The sequence below is a fragment of the Rhodamnia argentea genome, chromosome 8, assembly GCF_020921035.1.
Source record: "Rhodamnia argentea isolate NSW1041297 chromosome 8, ASM2092103v1, whole genome shotgun sequence".
NCBI lineage: Eukaryota > Viridiplantae > Streptophyta > Magnoliopsida > Myrtales > Myrtaceae > Rhodamnia > Rhodamnia argentea.
Window position 1 is genome coordinate 6611321 of NC_063157.1, and position 24561 is coordinate 6635881.

Below are 24561 nucleotides of genomic sequence, written 5' to 3' on the forward strand. Positions count from 1 at the left end.
GTTCATACAATGAAACAAACTAAAATACATAGGCTGCATTTGGCACGCTAATATTCAAGAATGGTCTTGGATTTCCTAACATGATGCCAGATCCAAATGAATAAGTACTTGGATTTCCTAACATGATGCCGGATCCAAAAACCAGCAGAGATTGCATTCAATTCGGGAATCAAGAATGAGCATAATAGGTGGAGACATGTTACGTCCCAAGAACTGCAAGTATATTCAAGGCGCAAAAACATGCCTAAACAAGGCTAAGGAGATTCGCATTCCATTTATGACGAGGATAGTAATCAGCATTAATAATGATAGTTATCAATTAGTTTCTATCTACAAGGATAGCCCTCAATTAGTTTACATTTGTCAATTAGTTTCTATCTATAATTGATATTCATGTGTACTCGGCTATTTAAGAGCCCATCAGGTTACACTAAAGCATCAAGCAATTACAATTCTATTCCTACCTCTCTTCCTTCTTTCTCCTTCTCTCTTTTTTATTCCCGCTATATCAACTATTCTCTTAATAATTCGTGCTCTCGTTGACTCACACCTCCATCATGCCTACAACACGTTCTCAAGAACAGGAGGCCCAATTGCAAGCGGTGGAACAGCTAGCCAATGATACTGCTGCAGCTGTTGAACAATTGTGACAAGATCTTGTTACCTCTCAAGCCAATCAACCGACCGCCGAGAGCCTCATAACTCTTCCGGACAAACGTGACCAACGTCTCAAGGCTATCATTCGAGCAGAGCCATCACCACTGCCCCCCTCATCCAATCCTACGGCATCTGGAATTCTCGGGAGTGGCCCATAGAAACCCACCCATACGGATGAGAGGCCAACGCAGGGCCCGACACCATGCCTCATATTTCCGCGTTTCTCTTCGTGTGATCCGTCTGTTTGGCTTTTCAACGTAAGCCACTTTTTTCAATATTATCATATTCACCCTCAAGATCGACTCTCGCTAGCGGCAATGCACCTCAATGCTCCCGCCACCACTTGGAATCAAGGATTAGTGGCTGAAAATCTTCTACCGGATTGGGATGCATTTGGCCCCTCCGAATACGAAGATGCAATCGCCCTTCTTGCCAAGTTATCTCAAACGGGTTCCGTCCTTGATTACCAGGCTGCCTTTGAAAATCTTGCTAGCAAGGTACGTGGACTCACTCCCGCACACTTACGTAGCTCGCTTATTTCAGGCTTGCGGCTCCAGTGCGCATGGCCGTCCAAGATCACCGGCCGGTGGACTTAGATGATGCCTTTGCATTAACGCGCGTGTATGAGGCCCGGTTCGGCGAGCCACGCAACCGGTTGTTTCCACCGTACCCTTCCACATCTGTACCTGCAGAACTACCGGTTCCTCGGCTTCCCGTTAAACATCTGTCCACCGAAGAGATGCAAGTACGACGTGACAAAGGTCTATGCTTCAACCGTGATGAAAAATTCGTCCGCGGGCATCGTTGTAAGGGGCATCCGACCCTTTTATATTTGGAGGGTTTCGATGACTTGGATGACGTCTCATGGTCAACCGAAAGTGAGACCACCGAAACCACTCCATCCGAACCAGAAATCAGCCTCCATGCTCTCCCGGGTCAACGCTCGCCCAAATCCATGCGCATGACGGGAACGGTGCAAGGTCGGTCGGTTCAAGTGTTGGTTGATGGAGGAAGCACACATAACTTCCTCTCTACGCGCATGTCCAAGTTCCTTACCTTGCTGCTATCACCAATCACTCCCTTCCAGGTGTTAGTAGGCAATAGTGATGCCCTACGATGCACAACTATATGTCACGATGTGCCTGTACTCCTTCAGACCCATTTATTTACCATGGACCAGTTTGTTCTTGACTTGTAGGGAACCGATATTGTTCTAGGCGTCCAATGGCAAGAAACTTTGGGGCCAGTCCTAACAGACCACGCAAACATGACAATGGAATTCCAGCACCATGGCCAACCGGTGCGGCTTCAAGGTGACCCCTCTCTGCGCGCATTATTGGTCTCCTCTTCGGGCCTTTTCAAACTCATGGCAGCTGATAGCGTAAGCGTGTGCTACATGTGCTTATCCGCCTCTTCATCAAACCAACCTCCAGCATACGTGAATGCCGACATTCCGCTATCAGCACAAACGCTTCTTGCGGAGTACGACGACCTATTTACCTAGCCAACCGGCCTTCCACCGGCGCGTGATGTCGACCACCGTATTCCCCTCAAAGCTGGCACCAAGGCGGTCAATGTTCGGCCTTACCGTTATCCACATTACCAAAAACATGAGATTGAACACCTAGTTACGGAACTCCTTCGGGACGGAACCATTCGCCCAAGTCGCTCGGCCTTCAATTTGCCAATCCTCCTGGTAAAAAAGGACGGCTCTTGGAGCTTATGTGTCGATTACGGGGAGCTTAATGCCGCCACTATTCAAGATCCATTCCCCGTTCCAACGGTTGATGAGCTATTGGACGAGTTGCACCGCGCTATCATTTTCTCCAAATTGGATTTGCGCTCCGGATATAATCAGATTCGGATGGACCCCTCAGACATTCACAAAACAGCCTCCGGACACACCACGGCCACTTCGAGTTCCCGGTAATGCCTTTCGGACTCACCAACGCACCATCCACCTTTCAAGCATTAATGAATGAGGTATTCCTTTCCTTTGTCGGTTTGTTGTTATATTCTTCGACGATGTTCTTATTTATAGCAAGGATTTGGCCCTTCATCTTGATCATCTCCGCCAAGTATTTGCCACTCTGCGTCACCACCGCCTGGCGGTCAAACACTCGAAGTGCAACTTCGCCACACCCACTGTTAAATTCCTTAGACACATTGTTTTAGCACATGGTGTCTCCGCTAATCCTGCAAAGCTTGAAGCTGTTCGAGATTGGCCAATCCCAACTACGCTCAAGTAGGTTCGCGGCTTCTTGGGGTTGACCGGCTATTATTGTCGTTTCATCGCCCACTACGCGACTATAGCTGCCCCCCTCACGGACCTCCTCACCAAGGATGGGTTCGCGTGGTGTGCACAAGCCGAGCATGCCTTCACCTCCCTCAAAGATGCTTTAAGTCATGCCCCGGTATTGGCACCGCCTGATTTTGCCATTCCCTTTCTTGTGGAGACCGATGCTAGCGGCGTAGGAATTGGCACAGTATTGATGCGCTCCGAGCATTCGGCGGCCTTCTATAGTCGTAAACTTTCCCCTCATGCGTAGCAAGTCAACTTATGTGCATGAGTTGTTCACAATACAGTTAGCCATCCAAAAGTAGCATCAATATTTGCTCGAGGCTCACTTCATTTTCCGAATAGATCATAGGCCGCTGCACCATCTTCTTCAGCAAACCATCCAAACACCGTAACAACAACAGTTCCTCTCGAAATTGATCGGCTTTGACTACTCTATCGAATACAAGCCGGGCAAGAAAAATGCAGCGGCAGATGCCTTGTCAAGGGTTTACGATAACGTCAACTAGGGAAGCGCACTTTTAACATTATCCCGTCCCGTGAATACCGACCTCGATAGCCTTGGTGCCGAGCTACCGCTAGACCAGCATACGAAGAGCATCATCGACGGCCTCCAGCGTGCACCCGACTCCCGATCCGAGTGGTCTTACTCATCAGGTCCGCTCCACCACCGTGGCCGCTTGTTCTTGCCGGTGGACTCCTCCCTCGTGCCCTTCCTTCCGTCAGATTATCACTTAAGCTTACACGGTGGTCACTCTGGGGAACAACGAACCTTACAGCGCATCTCCGCGCATTTTCGGTGGGACGACATGCGCAAGGACATCGCCAAGTTCGTCCAAGCATGCGAAGTTTGCCAAAAGTACAAACCAACCAACCATCACCCCTACGGGTTACTTCAGCCCATTGCTCCACCCAACACATTATGGACCGATCTCTCTATGGACTTCATCACACATTTACCACCATCTGCCGGATATACGGCCATATTAGTGGTCGTTGATTGTTTTTTCCAAGGGGGCCCACCTCGCTTCACCGCTGCTACGCTACACCGCTACCAAGGTGGCCCAAGTTTTCTGGACTACAGTGGGAAAACTACACGGCATACCTTACTCCATTATTTCCGACCGTGACCCAATTTTTCGTAGTGCCATTTGGAAAGGGTTGTTTAAACTCCGAGGAACAAAGCTGCACTTCTCATTCGCTTACCACCCGCAATCGAATGGACAAATGGAGCGTGTCAATCGCTGCATTGAATAGTTTCTTCGTTCATTTGTTCATGATCAACCCTCCAAATGAACCAAGATACTTAGCTAGGCGGAGTACCACTACAACACCACGCTCTAGGCTTCTATCGGTATAACGCCCTTCGAGGTGACATTCGGCAGAAAACCTCCCTCCCTTTTGGCCTATTGTACGAGCACCGGTGCCGTCGAAGCGATCGATCATGACTTGCGCTCACGTGATATAATCTTATCTCGATTACGTGCCAATTTATCCAAAGCTCAGGTGGTCATGAAAACCTAGACAGATAAGCACTACACTGATATTTCTTTCAAACCAGGCGACATGGTGCTTCTTCGCCTTCATCCTTATCGCCCGGTGTCGGTTCGCAAAGACTCAGCCCACAAGCTTGAGCTTAGCTACTATGGTCCGTTCCTTGTGGAGGAACGCGTAGGGCAAGTGGCTTATCGACTTTCCCCGCCGCCTTCCGATCGCATACACCTAGTTTTTTATTGTTCACTACTCAAACCATATATCGCTTCACAATCCACTAGGGTGCACCCACCTCCGGATGCAGCTATTGATCACCAACCCATTCACAAAGCCACTAGCAATTTTGGGTCAATGAGTCATTATGAAGGACTCTAAGCCGGTCTCACAAGTGTTAGTTCAATGGCGGGACCTCGCACCCAAAGACTCCAGTTGGGAGGATGAGCATCTCTTGGATAATACTCGACTTGAGGACAAGTCATCTCTTTATGGGGGAAGGAATGTTACGTCCCAAGGACTGCAAGTATATTCACAGCGCAAAAAATGCCTAAACAAGGCTAAGGAGATTCACATTCCATTTATGACGAGGATAGTAATAAACATTAATAAGGATAGCTATCAATTAGTTTCTATCTATAAGGATAGCCATCAATTAGTTTACATTTATCAATTAGTTTCTATCTATAATTGATATTCATATGTGTACTCGGCTATTTAAGAGGCCATTAGGCTACACTGAAGAATCAAGAAATTACAATTCTATTCCTACCTCTCTTCTTTCTTTCTCCTTCTCTCTCTTTTATTCCTGCTATATCAACTATTCTCTTAACAAGACAACAGCAGAGAAAGCAGAAAAATCAGCAATGCTCAATTTCAATCTTTTATAGGATTTACTTTTAACTCATTCTATTTCATGTATTCCCTCATACAAATGCCTTCCTGTATTGTCATATAACCTACTACCATCCAATGAACATTGTGAGAAAGGGAGATTTATGCAACAATTGCCCCATCATATTGGTTACATTTGCATACTAACATGCTTCTCTATTCATGGAGACACAGAGTGACCATCTTTATGCATGTTAATCTCACATAAAATACAGAGGCTCGGTTATTCTTTTTCTACATCCGTACTAGCCCATGCCCACTAACATATCCAACGCAATTTTTTTTTTTTTATGACCGAGGTTCCGCGCGGCCGGCGAGCTTCGCTCAACACAGCGGTGGAGCATGACTAGTCCTCGGGAGGGGCTAGCGCAGGAGCCCACCACCACGACCCCCCACTTAAGACACTGGTGTCGAGGAGTTTTGAACCCAGGACCTCTCGTGAAAGGAACTGAACTCAAACCAACTTGGCCACCGATCGGTGGGTATATCCAACGCAATTTCATTCCTTGTCGGGCCAACAATCCAAAGTCGAGGAAAAAGGGGGAAAAGGCGATGTTCTACTCTTGTAAAAGACATGGAAGGACCTATAAATAGTCAGAAGCAATTCTATCAACAAAAAATCAGTGTTAAAAGGGCTTGATGGGAGTATCGGAGAACAGGAAAAACAGTTCAACGAAATACACGTAAACAAAGACTTACTTAGGTAGTTCTATGTGCATATTAGGGAGACTATTCAAAACACAGAAAAAGATTTACAATACAAAGAACCAACTACAAACGGACGAGTATCCAAGTTTGAAAGTTTCTCGTGTAAAGGTAAATACGGAAAACATCGATCACCTCTGAACTATTATAAGCACGAAGAACAGTGAAAGGTTGAGGCTTTGCCCGGTCATCATAAAAGACTATGCGACCATTGCTGGTTCCCGCAGCCAATATCCATCCATCGTCTCTAAAAGCCACCGAAGAGAAAGGTGCTTCATAGGAAGTGCAGGAGAACCTTCTGGATCCAGAGTCATAGGTATACAGTTTTTTATCATAACCAACACTGACAGCATCTGCCACAGATATTCTGGATATTAGAATCATCAACACTGTTTAGATCATCGACAACAACGGGCAGACCTTATCAAAAAATAAAAAAGATAGCAATCTTTCACATCAACTATGTCCGCAGCTATCTGATATTCTCTTTTCACGAAGAAGAACGAAAATCCAGGTCTCTGCTAGTGAGTGGAAGGACAAACCTTATCACTGGATGGAGAGAAGCTAACACCAGCAGTTGGTGCAGAATGCTGCTTCAACCAAGCAATCTTAGAGAAAACAAAGGAACCATCAAAACATTGCCTCAAATACTTACTGAAAATGAGAAACAGACTAGCCAACAACGTGGTGGTTGTGTGGGGGTGCGTGCGTGTGTGTTAAAGAAGAGAGTCTCACAATGATTCTCATTCGAATTCAAATAAAATCTCCTTCCAAAAGACGGTGGAAAATCCAAAACAATGTGCTTATTGGAGCTCTAATGTCATATCTTAAGTTATATTGCTAATCCGATTGGCAATCTAGCACAGGTAATTCTCTGGAAGAGCTATTAACAATGACTACCTTTTCAATTCTCCATGATTTTCCACAAGCATAGCTTTGAACTGGAAAAGCAACAGTATGAAATGGTGCAGGTAAATAATAACCATATCCACGTTCACAGGGATCTCGAAATAAAGTAACAAAACATCGCAATGGTAGCAAGCATATGTTAAAACATAAAAGAAAACCTTGGGACTACGACCAGTAGTGTCCCACAGATTAACTGTCCCATCATCGCCAGCAGTTACCAAAAGGTGTCGACTAATCCTTGAGTAGTTAAGTACCCTAAGTACCAGGTCTTGAATCGTCCAGCAAAATAAAATTAGCTTTACAAAGCAGAGCCAGCAAGCATCACGCTGCAGTTTAAGATGAAAACAATAAATGACCTCTGCATTGGGGTCCTTCAGTTCAGCCGCCCTTGCACCGGATGCAAGGTTGGGAAGAATGAGGTCTCCACTGATACTGACAGAAGCCAAGTCCTCATCCTTACAGTTGCACACGGCACCTGTTATCGTATTGCTATGACCCTTTAACCCTTTAATGCATCGCTTCCTCTGCAAGTCCCATATTCTTACAACTTTATCACTTCCCCCGGAGCATATGTATCTGCATCCCTTGTTGCTAAAGCTAATAGCCATGATAGATTCCTGAAAGCCCAGAAAATCACAGTAAGTCAATGCCATGGCCATGATAGCATGACAAATATGAAAACTAGAGTTCTCTTTATTTGTGATCCTCATGCAACGTGTTAGTTTCTTATGCAGTGAGTCAGAATTGTGTAAAGGAGCAAGAAAATAGTAGCCCCATCACCAATGTATATATTGCATGTGAAAGATCAAGTGGAATTGCGAATCATCAATAATTGCTAATGACATTGAAATGCAGGGTTTTCTGTCCATTTCCAGCAAATTCTTGCAACTGTATTCATGTACATTGTACATGTAAAGCCATTAAATCTGCCTCAAGATCGTCGGTAACAACTTCTAGAGTCTAAAAAACTGAATCATTAGACAGTTATGCTATCCCATCTCCACTCAACGGATATATCCTCCATTCTTCTAGTCACTATGTTATAAGCCCTAACAAAAAGCAAGACAGATGGGATAGTGTTGACACCTAAATTTTGATTTTTATTAAATCATTTATTTCAAGCATAAAATGAGAATTAGTTATAGTTCTCACCAAAAATTAATTCCCCGTGCATTGCATATTTATTTTTCATCAGTCATGTATTATTGCAGAGTTGAGTCAATAGAGCTTAATTGAACATAGCGACCGAACCAAACTTAGTTTGAAATTTTCGACTAAGGCCACGAAGTGTGCCGAAAATTCTAAGAGGGCTTGAACCTATTTTCAAGTTTAATTCAGCTCACTTTGCTCGCCTAATTGTTAAAGGCTTTTAATTAATTACTCATTTAATTAATTAAAGCCCAATTTGAGCCCAAGAATGTGCAATCAAGCTCGCAAGAGCATGAAATTGGGCTAGCCCATGACAATTCCTCTTGTGGCCAAAATTATTGAGGAGTTTTAATGAAATCGGACTCTCGAAAATCAGAATTTTTAATCTGACGGTTGATGACGAGTCTTACTTCAACTAGGACTAGAAAACCCTTAGTCTATAAATAGAGTGCAAAGCCTAGGGTTTAGGAGGAGACCAATTCATTGTCGAACACGGCACTTTTTGAAGTAAAAGAAAGAGAGAGGGGTCCTCTGTCTTGCCCTTTTTTTTCTTGCAGGTTTGGGGGCCAATCCTTTGAATATACGGCCATAGGCAATTGGAGATTCAAGGAACAGTGAGAGAGCTTCAGAAACCAATGGAGAACTCGTGTTCTCCACGGTAAGATCGGAGAAAAGAAAGTGGTTGGGTGTTTCCATCGTTAAAAAATTCATTACGCAATTCCGAAGGTGCCAATTACAAAGAGAGAGGAAAGGGACAAGGAAAAAGGGGAAGGATCCTTCATCAGTATCACGTTATTCCAATTCCTTTATTGTTTTGCATTTTCTCACTTTCTTTTAGGTTCCCTTTGTGGATTCCACTTGCAGCTTAATTGAGGTTAATATTATTTTGTAGGTGTACTGGAGACCAACCACGCCCACATGGTGTGCTCTGGGCTGTGATTTCTTGAAAGAACAAACAAAATAGAAGAGGCCACATTATTGGGAATCACGGCAGAGAAGAGGACATAGTCTGGGCGGTTGATCGTGAATTCCGAAGCTCCTTACTGTCCCTCTTGTGGTTTGCCTCTTTGAAAATCCTTGGTGATCTGTAGTTTGTCCATGAATAAACGAGTTCAACAAGTCCACGCTTCCATGGTCAAGATCAAGTGGTGTCCTTGCTTCCCTGAAGTCTACGATCAAAGAAAGCAATTGGGGTTGCGGCTACTCAAGCTTAAATTCTATGCGATTATTGCAAGTTTTCTGTCCAGCAGCTTCCGCACCACTGTTCGGCTCTGCTCAGGGCTGATTTAGCATCGTTTTTGCTTGGAATTCAACGACCAACTTGTTTCCTATTTGGTGCTAGATTACCTTGCTCTTTAGAGCTCGAATTCAGCTCAAAAGGAGCAAGTTTTGGGCGGTTTTCATCAAGTGCGCGCGTGCTGGAAATTTGGCATTGAAAAGGTTTTTGGCGTTTCCCTCAATGAAGTATACACCTCAGTACATAGTCAAAAGAAGCAATTGAGTTGGGCGAGCTACTCCAGTGAAACTCCAACCCACTTAACAAACTGCTCATTCATCGACCTCTATTGGCCAAAGCCGAGAATCTCCTCTGTTTGATCTGAATTCTTGCACGGTTTGAGGCTTAATTTCAGGGCTGTTCGCGCACTGTTTGGGGCTGGTTTTTGCGACTAATTGAGGTTTATTCGAAGCTGGTGGTTGTGAATAATGAGCACACGAGTTTACAGCAATTCGGAGTTGATTTTGAAGTGTTCATCATCGTTTTAACTGCTGTCTATCCCAAAAACAGCAGTTGTTTTGTGCAGATTTTTGTCTCGCTGTTCGGGGACAATTACTTCGTTGTCTCGCGCAAAAATTTTGCTATTTGGTGCTGGATTGTAGGTGTATTCATGCTCAAAGTTGCTGTTGCGAAACAAGCCTTTACGAAAGCACAAAAACCGCCCTTGGCGAAGCTGCTAGGTAGCCGATCAGTCCACTTTTCGAGCTTGGTACGCAATCTTTGAACAAAGTTCGAATTAGGAAATCACAATCGCAAGATAAGGTAAAATTCTACCCCTTGAATGATAAGATTATCTTGTTTTCCTAATTCGATTTGTTTGAATTATTTGAGCATATCTACAAGGATTTAATTGCCTAATCTGAATTGGATAATATCTATGTTGTGGATAATCCTTTTGCTCTAGATAATTATCTGAAGCTCATTGAATTGATTGAGTTGAACTTATCCGTTGGCTATTTGATGTTATCTCTATGTTGCAGATGAGGTTTAATAAACTGAACTTTATCTAATCTTTGAATACATTTGAATTGGATAAAATCATATTTGCTGTGGATAATTCTCGGCTTTGAATGTTTATCTTTAACATGTGTGTTAGTTGGATGCCTTGTTTGATCTTATCTTTTGTGGTTTGAATGGATATCTAATCTTAAGGATAAGGTTTGAGTTCAAATAGACAATATCTGATTTTTTTTTTTTTGAGAATTATCTGAAATTAAATCTTCAAATCCTAAGGATGTCTTCTCAAATTAAAATTTGGATTTCGGATGAGGAAAGGTGGGCCCCAATATCATGTTTTCGGCCACCCCTAGAACTTTTGAAAATTAACATTAGTTGGCTCACGTTTATTTTATTTTTGTCATGTTTGTTTGCTTTTGATTGTTATAAAATTTGCACATTTTTAAACAAACATGCCCATAATAAATGCTCCCCTATGTGCCTAAACCCGTCGAAAAAAATAAATCATACGCCTTGTCCATGATCTTATGAAACGGGATGGTGATTTAATATAGAAATTTGTGTTCTGCCCTTTGGCGAAAGGGATGTTGTTTTTCTATATAGATGTCCACATACCGGCTCGAATCCTCGAGGATGTAGCGGATAAAATCTCGCTCTAGCCCGGATCTTTGGGAATGAGAGGATTTTTGGAAAAATTGGAAATTAAAGGTATATTCTGGGCATTTTTGTTTATTTTTGTTCGGATTTTTCATTGCTTCTATTACCAAAAATACCAAAGAAAATCATCCTCCGGGCGCTTAATATATGGTTTTCATGTCACATTTTTTCAATTAATCATCGAATTCACATCGATCAATTGGAAAGGCTTTTTTCATGAAATTGGTACCGAAAGGGCGTTAATTTTTCAATTAGCGTAACCAGGTCCCCGGATTCATATTCTACGGTTCGTAGAGATAAAATAGTTCTCCCGCTATTTTATACAAGTTTCTAATCAGCCTACCGTAAATGATTAATGGCAGCTCCGATTAAATATTTTCTCATAAATAAACCTAAGTTACGATTCGGTAGGACTTGGGAGGGTACAAATTAGGTTAGTTGATTTAATTGACACGATAATCCGTTAACCTAGAAAACCAATTTTTAGGTCGTGAGAGATAGAAACCATGTTATATTTTTCTTTCTTTCGTGTGGTAAATATGTAGGAGCAAATTCCCAGACATAGTGGCTGTATAAGGAATGTGTTTTTGGACACACAGAAATTAAAAGTTTTGACATCCCAAACCTAATGCAAGGGACAACTACAAACAACAGGAGACAGCAACCCCAATAAATAGAAAACAACTGCCTGTGAGCCTTTTTTAGCTTGATTAACAATGGGGAAAGAACTAAAGAGTAAATCTGGGTACCTTAGTGTTGTCTCCACCATCTATCCCGGACACCGATAATGTCCCCATGCTTTGAGCATTTTTACTCCACAGCGAGATCTTCCCGTCTTCCCGTCTTCCCCAGCACTAGCGACAACTAAACCTGAAGATCAGCAAAGAAAATTAGAAAAAGAAAAACCCGAATGTTTTAACCGGGCACAAGATGAATTTTTGTTCATCTTCTTCATATATGCTACTGGAGACAACCCTACACGAAACTCTCCTCGTTTCACACACAGACCCAATCACTCCCACACCAGGTATAGCGATTGGCTAGTTGACTACACTTCATTTACGATTACCATAAGCCTACCACTTCCGTGAAGACCAATCGATCACTCAATCCTCACTTCGGCTCAGAAAAGCAATCTAATTTCCCCGACAGAGTGTAAAATAAACAGGACGGACAGCTACACCGAGACCGTCACTCACTGGTGTGATTCCACTTGATGGAGTGAACGGTGCTCCCCGGCGATGGCGCGTAGCTCAATGTACACGGATCCCCAGCCTCCACGGACACGTCGAACAGATTCACGGCGTCGCCTCCGCTCGCGGCCAGGAACGCCGTCGACGGATCCATCAAACTCTTCATCATCGCTCCACCTTGCCTCGCGAATCCCTTGGTGGCGATATTGATGAGGGAAACGAGGGAGAGAAGCGTCGAAATCTCCCAAGCCCCGCACCCCAAAGCCCTCCTAAATCGCGGCAAATGTGGGGTCTGGCAATGCAGGGATTGCAATCGATTTCGAGAAGAAAGACCGGGGAATTTCAGAAGATCGAGTCTGGGAAGAGAATTTCAATTTTGCAGAGAGCAAAACCCTACCTTTTGGAGTATGAACTACGAATGAAAGCGAGCGAGAGAGTGTTCGGCAAAAAAATTTTAAAAATGGATGGAGAGGGTGCTGGTAATTGTAATTGGGCACCTTCACAAGTCCATCCTTTTTGCCAAGGGTATATTCATAATGTAAAGTGATTTTTGTCACATTTTTTCTCACCTTCCAAAACTATCTATAGAATACATAATAAAAGATAAGGACCAGTGCATTAGAAGCCTCAAAATTTATCACGAAAGTCTAATTAAATCCTAAAACTTTTAAAAAAAATAAAAGTAAAATCCTAAAACATGTCAAATTAGTGCTAAATTAGCCTAAACTAGCGAACCCAAGTCACTTTGGGACCATACTCCCCACAGCTAACACTTGTCCAGTCCAATAGGAACACGCCGAACAAACGACCGTGAGCTGCTATACCGAATCCTCCACCGGCCATCGGGGACCAAGTGATAAGGTCGTGATCCGTAGGGGAACGGATCACTCATTCTTCCATTGGGGACAGGTGCCTAAACGGCAACTCCGAACGTCACAAATTTGCTGCCTGCCTACCGTTTAGGTGGCACCAAAAATTGGTGAAAAGATAATTTTTATTATTTTCTCATAAGGTTAACTAAAGCACCAAAACAAGATTTCAATATCTCAAAATTTTTAGCTTAGTGTTTAGATAAACTAGATTAAAAATAAAAAAGCTAAAAATTTCTATAAAAAAGAAAATACAAGCTGGCCATCGCGCTTGTGACTATTGCCCCATTACTAATGGGGTGAGGGCTGACAACCCCGACTAGCCATTACCGATACCCAATCGATAATGGGGTGGCGACCAAGGGCAAAGGGCCCAATCCTCCTTTCGCTGGTTGTCCCCTTAACTTTTAGATATATATATTTTTTAGTTTGTCTTTATTTAAAAAACTCTGAATTTTTAACCTAATTAAATCATTGTGATTTGGAACGTCGTTTTGGTGCTTTAGTTAACCTTAAGGCCACACGGGAAAGTGAAAAATAATAATAAAAAAAATAACGCTAGTCGAAATTAACAGAATGTCATTTTTTGAACGTTTTACTTTCGCGATAAGTTTTAGCATTTCTGCTGCACTTATCCCGTAAAAGAAGACAAAATATAATTAACACGATTTTCTTATTGTAACTTCTAATTTTATTTTTCTCGTGTAACATTGTAACTATCCATTTTCATCCCTCAATACCTTCTAACGATAATTGTCTCAACTGGAAGAAAGATGATCATGAAATTAGTCGGAAAAACTAAAGTCTTTTCATATTCCAAAGTGAATATGCTGCATGAAAGTTTTCATCTTCCACTAGATAGTTTCTATTAAAGTCATCATGGAATATGTTATTAATTAATTAGTATAACTGAGAATTATAACAATCTTACTATTGCTACTTTAAGAAAAAAATATTTGATGGCCTGATTGGTTAAGTTTTCGAAAAGTGAAAAGCAACCCTCTTTCCTTTCCGCACAAATTCAAAATATAATTCGAATTTCTAAAAGTTGTGAAATACTCCGTGCATGAATTTACTCATTAAGGGAAAGGTTAAAGTGCATCGATCGCAAAATTCAGATTGAACAAATAGCAAAAAGTAAAAAACCTACATAGACTCGCTCCAGAATAAAGCCTTCTTTCTTACTTTTAACTTTACTATACTCCAGTACCATTTACAACAATCTCGTGTCAAGCCCTCAAAACGAGTATCACAGATTGTGCCATATGCGGAGTGTGCCACATTTACGAGTCAAGTCCTAATTTTTCTCTCATTCGATTCGAAGAGGGACTTGAGGTGTTAAAAAGTTTCATCGAAAACTTTATTTACCATTTTAAAGGACATTGTTCAGTCCATGCATGCAACATCTAGCCTTTCTTAAACTAGGAAAGTCCATAACCTAGAATAAAAACAAAAATTTCATTAGCCTTCTCTTCCGTTAGTCAAATCCGTGATAAAAATTGTGGAGCTTCACACCTTGAATTTTGCATTGTCGCGACTTCAATATCTAATCATACAATCGGGGCTAGCTCGTTAAAAGACTATTTCGTGTATATTTTTTTGTGAGTACAAGTTTAGGGGAAAATCCATGTGATTCCTCTTCGAGATTATCAAATGAATAATTACACTTAATTTTCACGATACAAATAATCAAATGGAAATTAAAAGAAAAACATCTTTGCTGTAGAAACAGAGAGATGATCCGTAAAGTTCCTGGCGTCTTATCTTCTAAACTCCACTTTCTTTCTTTGCGTAGCTTAAATAACAATCTCTCGTTCACCTTGGCCAAAGGGCAAGACCCCCACGGAATTTTCCTTTCTTTCAACAACAGAAATTCGAAATAATTATAGCCCACTTGGCTAAATTCTATCGAAACTCGAGGGTCAAATTCTAGCTGCTTCTTAGTACTAGCTAATTTAGTTCTAAAACTTTAACGATTTATAAATTTAATCACTCCATTGCCGTTGTATCACATAGGACGGTTGACGCTCACCACAGCAGCAATTTTTGATCGAACTTGACAAGTTTTCAAATGGTTAGAGGACTTAACTGGTACAATTGAAAAGTTTACAACTAAATCGACAAGATGTCAAGAAGCTTAGAACTAAATCGATTGTGACATCCTGTAATCCGGCTCGTTTTGAAGCCTAGAATAAATGAAAAGTTTCATCGATGTATTTCAGTCGAATCTCACTCGGAATTGATCCCTCTCGAGAAGACTAACCAAATGAGAATGACTAGCTAGGAAAATCAAGTACATTGACCTAAGAACTTGATCCTGGACCGACTTTTTGGCCATGAAAATTGTCGAGGGAATATTTTGGACCAATATAGGCCGATCCTAGAATAATTAAGGAACGAATTGGGTAATACCATATACTTGGATCACGGGTGATTCCGTTTGACCTCGTGTGGGTTCCAAACATCCCTAAATTATTTTCTAACGATCGTGACCATCGGGAATAGTGATTGACCCTCGCAATTGAATGACAACCAAGGTCGCCATGGCTTGAGTAATTCTTAAACGTGATTTTAATCACGGGTCGATACGCGTAACTCCTAAAAGCCGCCCGTTAGTTTGAGATAAGCTGAAAATTCTATCGATCGATATTGATCGCGAATCAAGCTTCGAAATTTGACGTTGGACCTTTAGGGGTTTCAATAAATAAAATTTTGGACGTTTCCTCATCCTGTGTGCAATTCCTTCGCAGTTCGCCCCAAAGAGGTTCTAGAAAAATAGATTTGGACTGGAAATGAAAAAGGACTCAATTGCCCTCGAAAAATACCCCATTTTTCACTTGGAACGAAGGGTATTTTGGTCATTTTTCCCCTTGGCCGAATTTTGACTATTTTTGGTAGAGAAAATCACCATTTTACCCCTCTTGACTTTCAAGACACCGAGAATATCCCACCCAATAATTATCTTAACCTATATTAGTTATTATTTAGCCTTCCTCCTCTTCATTTTTCAAGAACCTTCTCTCTCTAGCTCACTTTTTCTCTCTCTCTCTCTCTTGGCTGAATTCTCTACACCACCACCATCCTCACCTAAAATTCTTCAAGCTTTCACCGGTATCGCTTTGGATCGCTTGGAGTGGTGGGATCGCCGTCGAGTCGCCGACCGTGCAAGGACCGCCGGAATCGCCGCTTGTTTCAAGCTTTTCTCAACCGTTCAACGGAGGTTTTTGCTAGTTTTTGAGGTAGGATCATTTTTAAACCTAAATTAGGTGGTTAAGTTGCTAAGAGACTATGTATTTGCAAAATTTTTGATGAAGAAAATTGTTGGAATTGAGCTTGGGATGGCTTGGCCGAAAATTTCATGGAGGAGAGAGAGAAACCATGTTCTTGACATGAATAGTGAAGTCAAAAGGATAATTGTTTGGTCAAAGTTGGACCATGGTTACTTTATGTCTAACTATAGTTACTTTATGATATTATTTAATCATGGTTAGGTTAGTTATGGACTCTAGTTAATTTTTGAACCATGGTTAGATTATATCTTAACTAGAGTTACTTTTATGTGTCAATAAATTGTTATGCCATGGTGCTAATTAAATATGGTATTATTATAGTTTAGTACTATAGTAGCGAATTAATTGCACGTTAGGAAATTTAAATTGTTCGGCCCCGATAATTCCCACGTTAGTATAATTTTAATCGTACGTTATTTATTTAGTGCTACGTTAGCATAATTTGGCCGCATGGCGTGGATTGAAGTATGTGGTAGCGTGAATTAATCGGGTGGTCCCGATTTATTAATTCTCTAACGTGAGTAAATCACGTGGTCCCGAGCTATTCTCCGAAAATATGAGGGTCGTATTCAATCAAGTCGTCCGAGGCCAAAGTGTGCCGTATTCGTCTGATTGTCCGAGACCGAGAAAGTATGAAAGTCGTGTTCAATTAAGTCGTCCGAGACCAAAGTGAGTCGTGTTCAACTAATTGTCCGAGACTTAATCCGGTCGTGTTCCTATGTGTCCGAGACCAAGATTTATGGGTCGTATTCCTTTGTGTCCGAGACCCTGGCATATATATATAGAACCGTGTTCCATAAAGGTCCGAGGCTCAATTTCATGAACTTATATGATGGCGGTGGAGTAACGTGAAATATTTCTGGAGTAACGTGGAATATTTTTAGAGTAACGTGGAATATTCTGGAGTAACGTGGAATATTTCTGGAGTAACGTGGAATATTCTGGAGTAATGTGGAATATTGTGGAGTAACATGGAATATTTTGGAGTAACATGGAATATTCTGGAGTAACGTGGAAATTTTCGGAGTAATGTGGATATTTATATTATGGTCTGATGCGTTAAAGGCGGGCCCCGGAGCACGTAGAATATTTTATTGTCGGACCGAGGCGTGGAACGCCGAAACGAGAGTAACGTAGAATATTTGAGATGGTGTGAGAATTTTCGGAGAAAGAATGGAATTTTTTTGGAATTAAATTGTGGAATTTTTGGTAAAAAGGAAAGAGTTGTTGGAAATTGTTGCTCGCCTAGGTTGTGTCTAGAGGCACTAGCGACCCGATCTAGGGTTAGAGATTTTCCTCCCGAGATTTTATCTCACCCCGTCGCGGGCTCGTTGTTTATTTCGGACCCTCCGCCTCGGCCATGAGTGTTCCGCCCTCGAAGTTCGGTATTCCTCGGGACATAGATATGCGGGTGACAGAGTATCCTGTCGGGGAAGACCAAGTTTATTATAGGTATGGTACTACGGTTTGGGTAGACACCGGAGAGCTCTACTGGAAGCCCCGGACATATGTGGCATGGACTTATCGCCATGGGGACCTAACTATTGGACCATTGAGCTGTTTCGATGTTCCCTTTAATGGAGTCGGGAAGTACGATCCTGCAAATGCTGCACTTCCAGATTGAGAGGTGGTGAATCCCGATGCTGCACCTGAAGTTTTGGCACCCAACCCCGTAATCTGCGGTACTGCAGAAGAAGACGACAAAGTTGTGGAGCCTTCGGATGCCGAGCGATCTCCAGAGTTGAATGAGGACAAGCTGGCAGCCTTATACGGGTTTGTACTGGATAGCGAGGACGAGGCTTATGATAGTTGGCCTCTTAGTTTTGTAGGGTGTTGTATTTTGGTTGTGTGGCGGGCTTCGACCACGTGTCTTTTTGTTATAGGTGGTCACGGGCTTATACGGTGGCCCTTGAAGCCCGAGGTTTGACAGTTTGAAACAACTATGTATATATGTACATATGTGTGTTTTTACCATCCCAAGTTATCGTAGTGTTATTGGTTTTCTGTACGGAGATTTTTGTTGCTTCCGCGAAATTTTATTTTGTTGGCCTTTGGATCCTGGAGAACTGTACACGGTCGTGGCCGGGTGGGATGTCGACGGTTCGTAGGGTTCGGGTCGTGACATCCCCGTTTGGAGTGGTATCAGAGCAAGGTCAACTCAATCCAAGTTTGGAAGAGTTATGGAGTGATAAGGAGCGATGACTTTGGGATGGTTAGGGAGAGAGACCTTAGGTGTTTACGCGAGGTAATCGCATTATGCAAGGCATTTGAATATGCGCCCGTGATCTGCTTGATTGGCTTCTGTCATGCTGAGTGTTTGGTTTTGTTTGTTGAATCGTTCTTCCAGAAGCGATTATTAGCTTTGAGCTAATTATCGTGTTAAGCAGTGTGAGAGCGCTAGACCGAGTAGATGGTTTAGGTCTCTAATTCCTTGGCGGAATTATTTTGGTTCAGGTGTTGTGAAGAAAGTTAATGGAAATGGAAAATCAAGGTAGAGGTTCCAGAGGAAGTTTTAGAGGAGCATCTAGAGAAGGTTCTAGGGGAGCCTCTAGTTCGAGAACTACAGTTAGAGAAAATCCGAGAGTGGATGGAGTCCTTAGGACTCTTGAGGAGATAGGAAATCTCATGGGTAGGCGGACTCGGGAACGAGCCGCCGCTATTGCCCAAGCCGCCGAGGCTGCTGTTATGGCTTGCTGCTGCTTGTCCATGGGGCCAATGTCAATCAGGGGAGTGACAATGAGAATAGACAGATGCATCGGTTGGTAGAGCAGTTCTTGAAATTGAAACCGGCGAAGTTTACCGGGAAAGGTGACCCGGAAGCTGCACCTCGTTGGATGGAAAACCTGGAAAAAGCATTTGTGGAATTAGTTGGGATTGAGTTAAAACTGCTAGAAGTAATGTTGCACGTAATTACACCCTTAAAGGATAAAGTATTGGTTACCTTAGGGTGTACTGGATGTAAGATAGTCATTGGTGGTAGAGAAGAATTAATAGACCAAGCAGTTTTGACTATGCATGATTATGACGTCATAATTGGAATGGATTGGATGGGGAAACAAATAGCTGTTTTTGATCGTGGTAGCAGGGTAATCTAATTCAATCCAATTGGACATCCTAGATTTGAGTTTGTGGGAAGTCGAGGAGGAATCTCGATTCCCCTGATCTCATCCTTGGAAGTGACTAAGTTGTTAAATGAAGGATGCCAAAGATATTTGGCTGCGGTGGTAGATCCGTCGATTGAAGGATCGAGGCTAGAGGATATAGCCGTGGTGCGCGATTATCCCAATGTCTTTTCTTAAGAATTGCCGGGATTGCCACCCGAAAGAGAAGTAGAATTTGTGATTGAGTTAGCACCAGGGATAGAACCGATTTCCAAGGCGCCCTACATAATGTCCCTCTTAGAGTTGAAGGAATTGAAGGTTCGGATGCAAGAATTGCTGGATAAAGGATTTATCCGCCCCAGTGTATCGCCTTGGGGAACGCCAGTGCTATTTGTGAGGAAAAAGGACGGGTCATTGCGATTATGCATTGACTACCAGCGGTTGAATCAAGTGACCATCAAGAACAAGTATCTATTGCCAAGGATAGATGACTTGTTCGATCAAGCGCAAGGCGCTTCAGTATTTTCTAAGATTGACCTAAGGACGGGCTACCACCAGTTGAGGATCAAGAAAGAGGACATACCGAAGAGCGCTTTCCATACCAGATATGGGCATTATGAGTTCACGGTCATGCCTTTTGGATTGACCAATGCCCCGGTTGCCTTTATGGATATGATGCATCGGGTGTTTAGAGAATTCTTGGATCGGTTTGTCATCGTGTTCATCGATGATATTTTGGTGTACTCGAGGAGTTTAGAGGAACATGAACATCATTTGAGTATTATTCTACGGACTTTAAGAGAACACGCTCTTTATGCCAAATTTAGCAAGTGTGAATTTTAGCTCGATCGGGTAGCGTTTCTTGGACATATCGCCTCGGATAATGGAATCTCGGTAGACCCGGCGAAAATTGAGACCGTGATAAATTGGCTAAGACCAATGTCCGTCACGGAGGTTCGAAGTTTTCTAGGCTTGGCAGGGTATTATCGCCGATTTGTGGAAAAGTTTTCTTCGATAGCTATTCCGCTGACCCAGCTAACGAAGAAGGAAACTTGCTTTGAATGGACAGATAAGTGTGAGAGGAGTTTCCAAAAACCGAAACATAGGTTGACGACGGCACCGGTTCTGACGATACCATTGGGCCCTGGAGGATTTGAAATTTATAGTGATGCTTCGCTAAAGGGACTCGGATGCGTATTAATGCAACATGGCGGGGTGGTCGCGTATGCGTCGCGATAGTTGAGGCCTCATGAGCAGAACTATCCAACGCATGATCTAGAACTGGCGGCAATTGTTTTTGCGCTGAAGATTTGGAGGCATTATCTGTGGGGAGAAAAGTTTCAGATTTACACGGATCATCAGAGTTTAAAGTATTTATTCTCCCGTAAAGAGCTGAATATGAGGCAGCGCCGTTGGATGGAGTTATTGAAGGACTATGATTGTGATATTTTATATCACCCTGAAAAAGCGAATAAAGTAGCGGATGCTCTGAGTCGGAAGTCGAGCATGGCACATTTATTGGTTAAAGAGTGGACTTTATTGGAAGAGTTGAGAGATTCGGAATTTAAGTTGGAAGTTTGCAATGTCTCAAGTCTACCGGCAACTCCGAGGATTGAGCTAGAGATTCGGGCGAGGATTAAGGCGTTGCGGTCAATAGATCCCGACATTCAGAAAATTTTAGAGATGGATGCCACCAAGAGGAAACCTGAGTTTCAAGTGGCCGAGGACGGAATCTTGAAATTCCGTGGACGTCTGTGTGTCCCTAACGATGAGGAGCTCAAAGAAAAGATTTTGTCAGAAGCACATAGAAGTAGTTACGGTGTGCATCCAGGTAGCACCAAAATGTATCGGAATTTGCGCCAACATTACCGGTGGAATGGAATGAAAGTGGACGTGGCTAAGCATGTGGCTAAGTGTCTGACGTGCCAACAAGTAAAAGCACAACATTGTAAGCCTGGAGGGCTCCTTCGATCGTTAGAGATTCCCGAGTGGAAATGGGAACATGTTAACATGGATTTCGTCATGGGGATACCGAGGAACCAGAGAGGGCACGATTCAATTTGGGTAGTCGTTGATAGATCGACTAAGTCCACACATTTTTGGCAAGTGCCAAAGGATTTTGCAATGGAAAAGTATGCCGAGTTATATATGCGCCGGATAGTCCGGTTGCATGGAGTGCCGGTAACAATTACGTTGGATAGAGACCCTAAGTTTACCGCGACTTTCCGGAAAGTTTTCAGAATGCAATGGGAACACAAGTGCAATTTAGCACCGCCTATCATCCTCTGACGGACGGACGGTCAGAGAGAATAATTCAGACTCTTGAGGATATGTTGAGAGCATGCATGATAGATTTTAAAGGGGGCTGGGAAGAATAGCTACATTTAGTGGAGTTTGCCTACAACAATAGCTTCCAACAGAGTATTGGAATGACACCATTTGAAGCGTTGTATGGCAGAGCTTGCGGAACTCCAGTATGTTGGGATGAAGTTGGCGAGAGAAGTATAACGGGACCAGAGCTAGTTCAGCAATTTGTTGAGGCAGTGAAAGTGATCAGAGAAAGGCTAAATACTGCTCGTAGTCGTCAAAAGATTTATGCGGATAAACGACGTAAACCATTGGAATTCCAGGTGGGAGATCACGTTTTCTTGAAAGTGTCGCCAATGAGAGGCTTATCTCGGTTTGGGAAGAAAGGAAAGTTAAGTCCGAGGTACGTAGGTCCATTTGAGATCCTGGAACGGATTGGGACGTTAGCTTATCGACTTGCCTTGCCGCCGAACTTGTCCCAAGTCCATAACGTTTTCCACGTGTATATGTTGAGGAAGTACGAGCCGGACCCAACTCATATACTGGATCATGAAGTCGTGGAAGTTGATGAAAGAGTATCCTACATGGAGAGGCCGGTGCGAATAGAAGACAGAAAGGAACAAGTTCTGAGGAACAAGACAATTCCACTGGTGAAGATCGTATGGGAACACCATGGAACGGAAGGGGCAACCTGGGAAAATGAAGAAACGATGAGGCAACCGCACCCCCATTTGTTTGAATAGATAAGTTTTGTTGTAAATTTCGAGGACGAAATTTTTGTAAGGGGGAAGAATTGTGACTTCCTGTAATCCGGCTCGTTTTGAAGCCTTGGATAAATGAAAAGTCTCATCGATTTATTTCAGTCGAATCTCACTCGGAATTGATCCCTCTCGAGAAGACTAACCAAATGGGAATGGCTAGCTAGGAAAATCAAGTACATGGACCTAAGAACTTGATCATGGACCGACTCTTTGGCCATGAAAATTGTCGAGGGAATATTTTGGACCAATATAGGCTGATCCTAGAATAATTAAGGAACGATTTGGATAATACCCTATACTTGAATCACGGGTGATTCCGTTTGACCTCATGTAGGTTCCAAACATCCCTAAATTATTTTCTAACGATCGTGACCATCGGGACTAGTGATTGACCCTCGCAATTGAATGACAACCAAGGTCGCCATGGCTCGAGTAATTCTTAAACGTGATTTTAATCACATGTCGATACGCGTAACTCCTAAAAGCCGCCCGTTAGTTTGAGATATGCTAAAAATTCTATCGATCGAGATTGATCGCAAATCGAGCTTCGGAATTTGACGTCGGACCTTCGGGGGTTTCAATAAATAAAATTTTGGACATTTCCTCATCCCGTGTGCAATTCCTTCGCAGTTCGCCCCAAAGAGGTTCTAGAAAAATAGATTTGGACTGGAAATGAAAAAGGACTCAATTGCCCTCGAAAAATACCCCATTTTTCACTTGGAACGAAGGGTATTTTGGTCATTTTTCCCCTTGGCCGAATTTTGACTATTTTTGGTAGAGAAAATCACCATTTTACCCCTCTTGACTTTCAAGACACCGAGAATATCCCACCCAATAATTATCTTAACATATATTAGTTATTATTTGGCCTTCTTCCTCTTCATTTTTCAAGAACCTTCTCTCTTTCTCTCTCTCTCTCTCTTGGCCGAATTCTCTACACCACCACCATCCTCACCTAAAATTCTTCAAGCTTTCACCGGTATTGCTTTGGATCGCTTGGAGTGGTGGGATCGCCGTCGAGTCACCGACCGTGCAAGGACCGCCGGAATCGTTGCTTGATTCAAGCTTTTCTCAACCGTTCAACGGAGGTTTTTGCTAGTTTTTGAGGTAGGATCATTTCTAAACCTAAATTAGGTGGTTAGGTTGCTAAGAGACTACGTATTTGCAAATTTTTTTATGAAGAAAATTGTTGGAATTGAGCTTGGGATGGCTTGGCCGAAAATTTCATGGAGGAGAGAGAGAAACCATGTTCTTGACATGAATAGTGAAGTCAAGAGGATAATTGTTTGGTCAAAGTTGGACCATGGTTACTTTATGTCTAACTATAGTTACTTTATGCTATTATTTAATCATGGTTAGGTTAGTTATGGACTCTAGTTAATTTTTGAACCATGGTTAGATTATATCTTAACTAGAGTTACTTTTATGTGTCAATAAATTGTTATGCCATGGTGCTAATTAAATATGGTATTATTATAGTTTAGTACTATAGTAGCGAATTAATTGCACGTTAGGAAATTTAAATTGTTCGGCCCCGATAATTCCCACGTTAGTATAATTTTAATCGTACGTTATTTATTTAGTGCTACGTTAGCATAATCTGGCCGCATGGCGTGGATTGAAGTCTGTGGTAGCGTGAATTAATCGGGTGGTCCCGATTTATTAATTCTCTAACGTGAGTAAATCAAGTGGTCTCGAGCTATTCTCTGAAAATATGAGGGTCGTATTCAATCAAGTCGCCCGAGGCCAAAGTGAGCCGTATTCGTCGATTGTCTCGAGACCGAGAAAGTATGAAAGTCATGTTCAATTAAGTCGTCCAAGACCAAAGTAAGTCGTGTTCGACTAATTGTCCGAGACTTAATCCGGTCGTGTTCCTATGTGTCCGAGACCGAGATTTATGGGTCGTATTCCTTTGTGTTTGAGACCCTTTATATATATATAGAGACGTGTTCCATAAAGGTCCGAGGCTCAATTTCATGAACTTATATGATGGTGGTGGAGTAACGTGGAATATTTTTAGAGTAACATGGAATATTCTGGAGTAACGTG

At 42.5% G+C, this 24561-nt stretch overlaps 1 pseudogene; it reads right to left on the reverse strand.

Moving 5' to 3' along the window:
• Positions 1 to 12424, reverse strand: part of LOC115752639 — a 44425-nt pseudogene extending 32001 nt beyond the window's left edge.
• Between the last annotated feature and the right edge of the window lie 12137 nt (positions 12425 to 24561).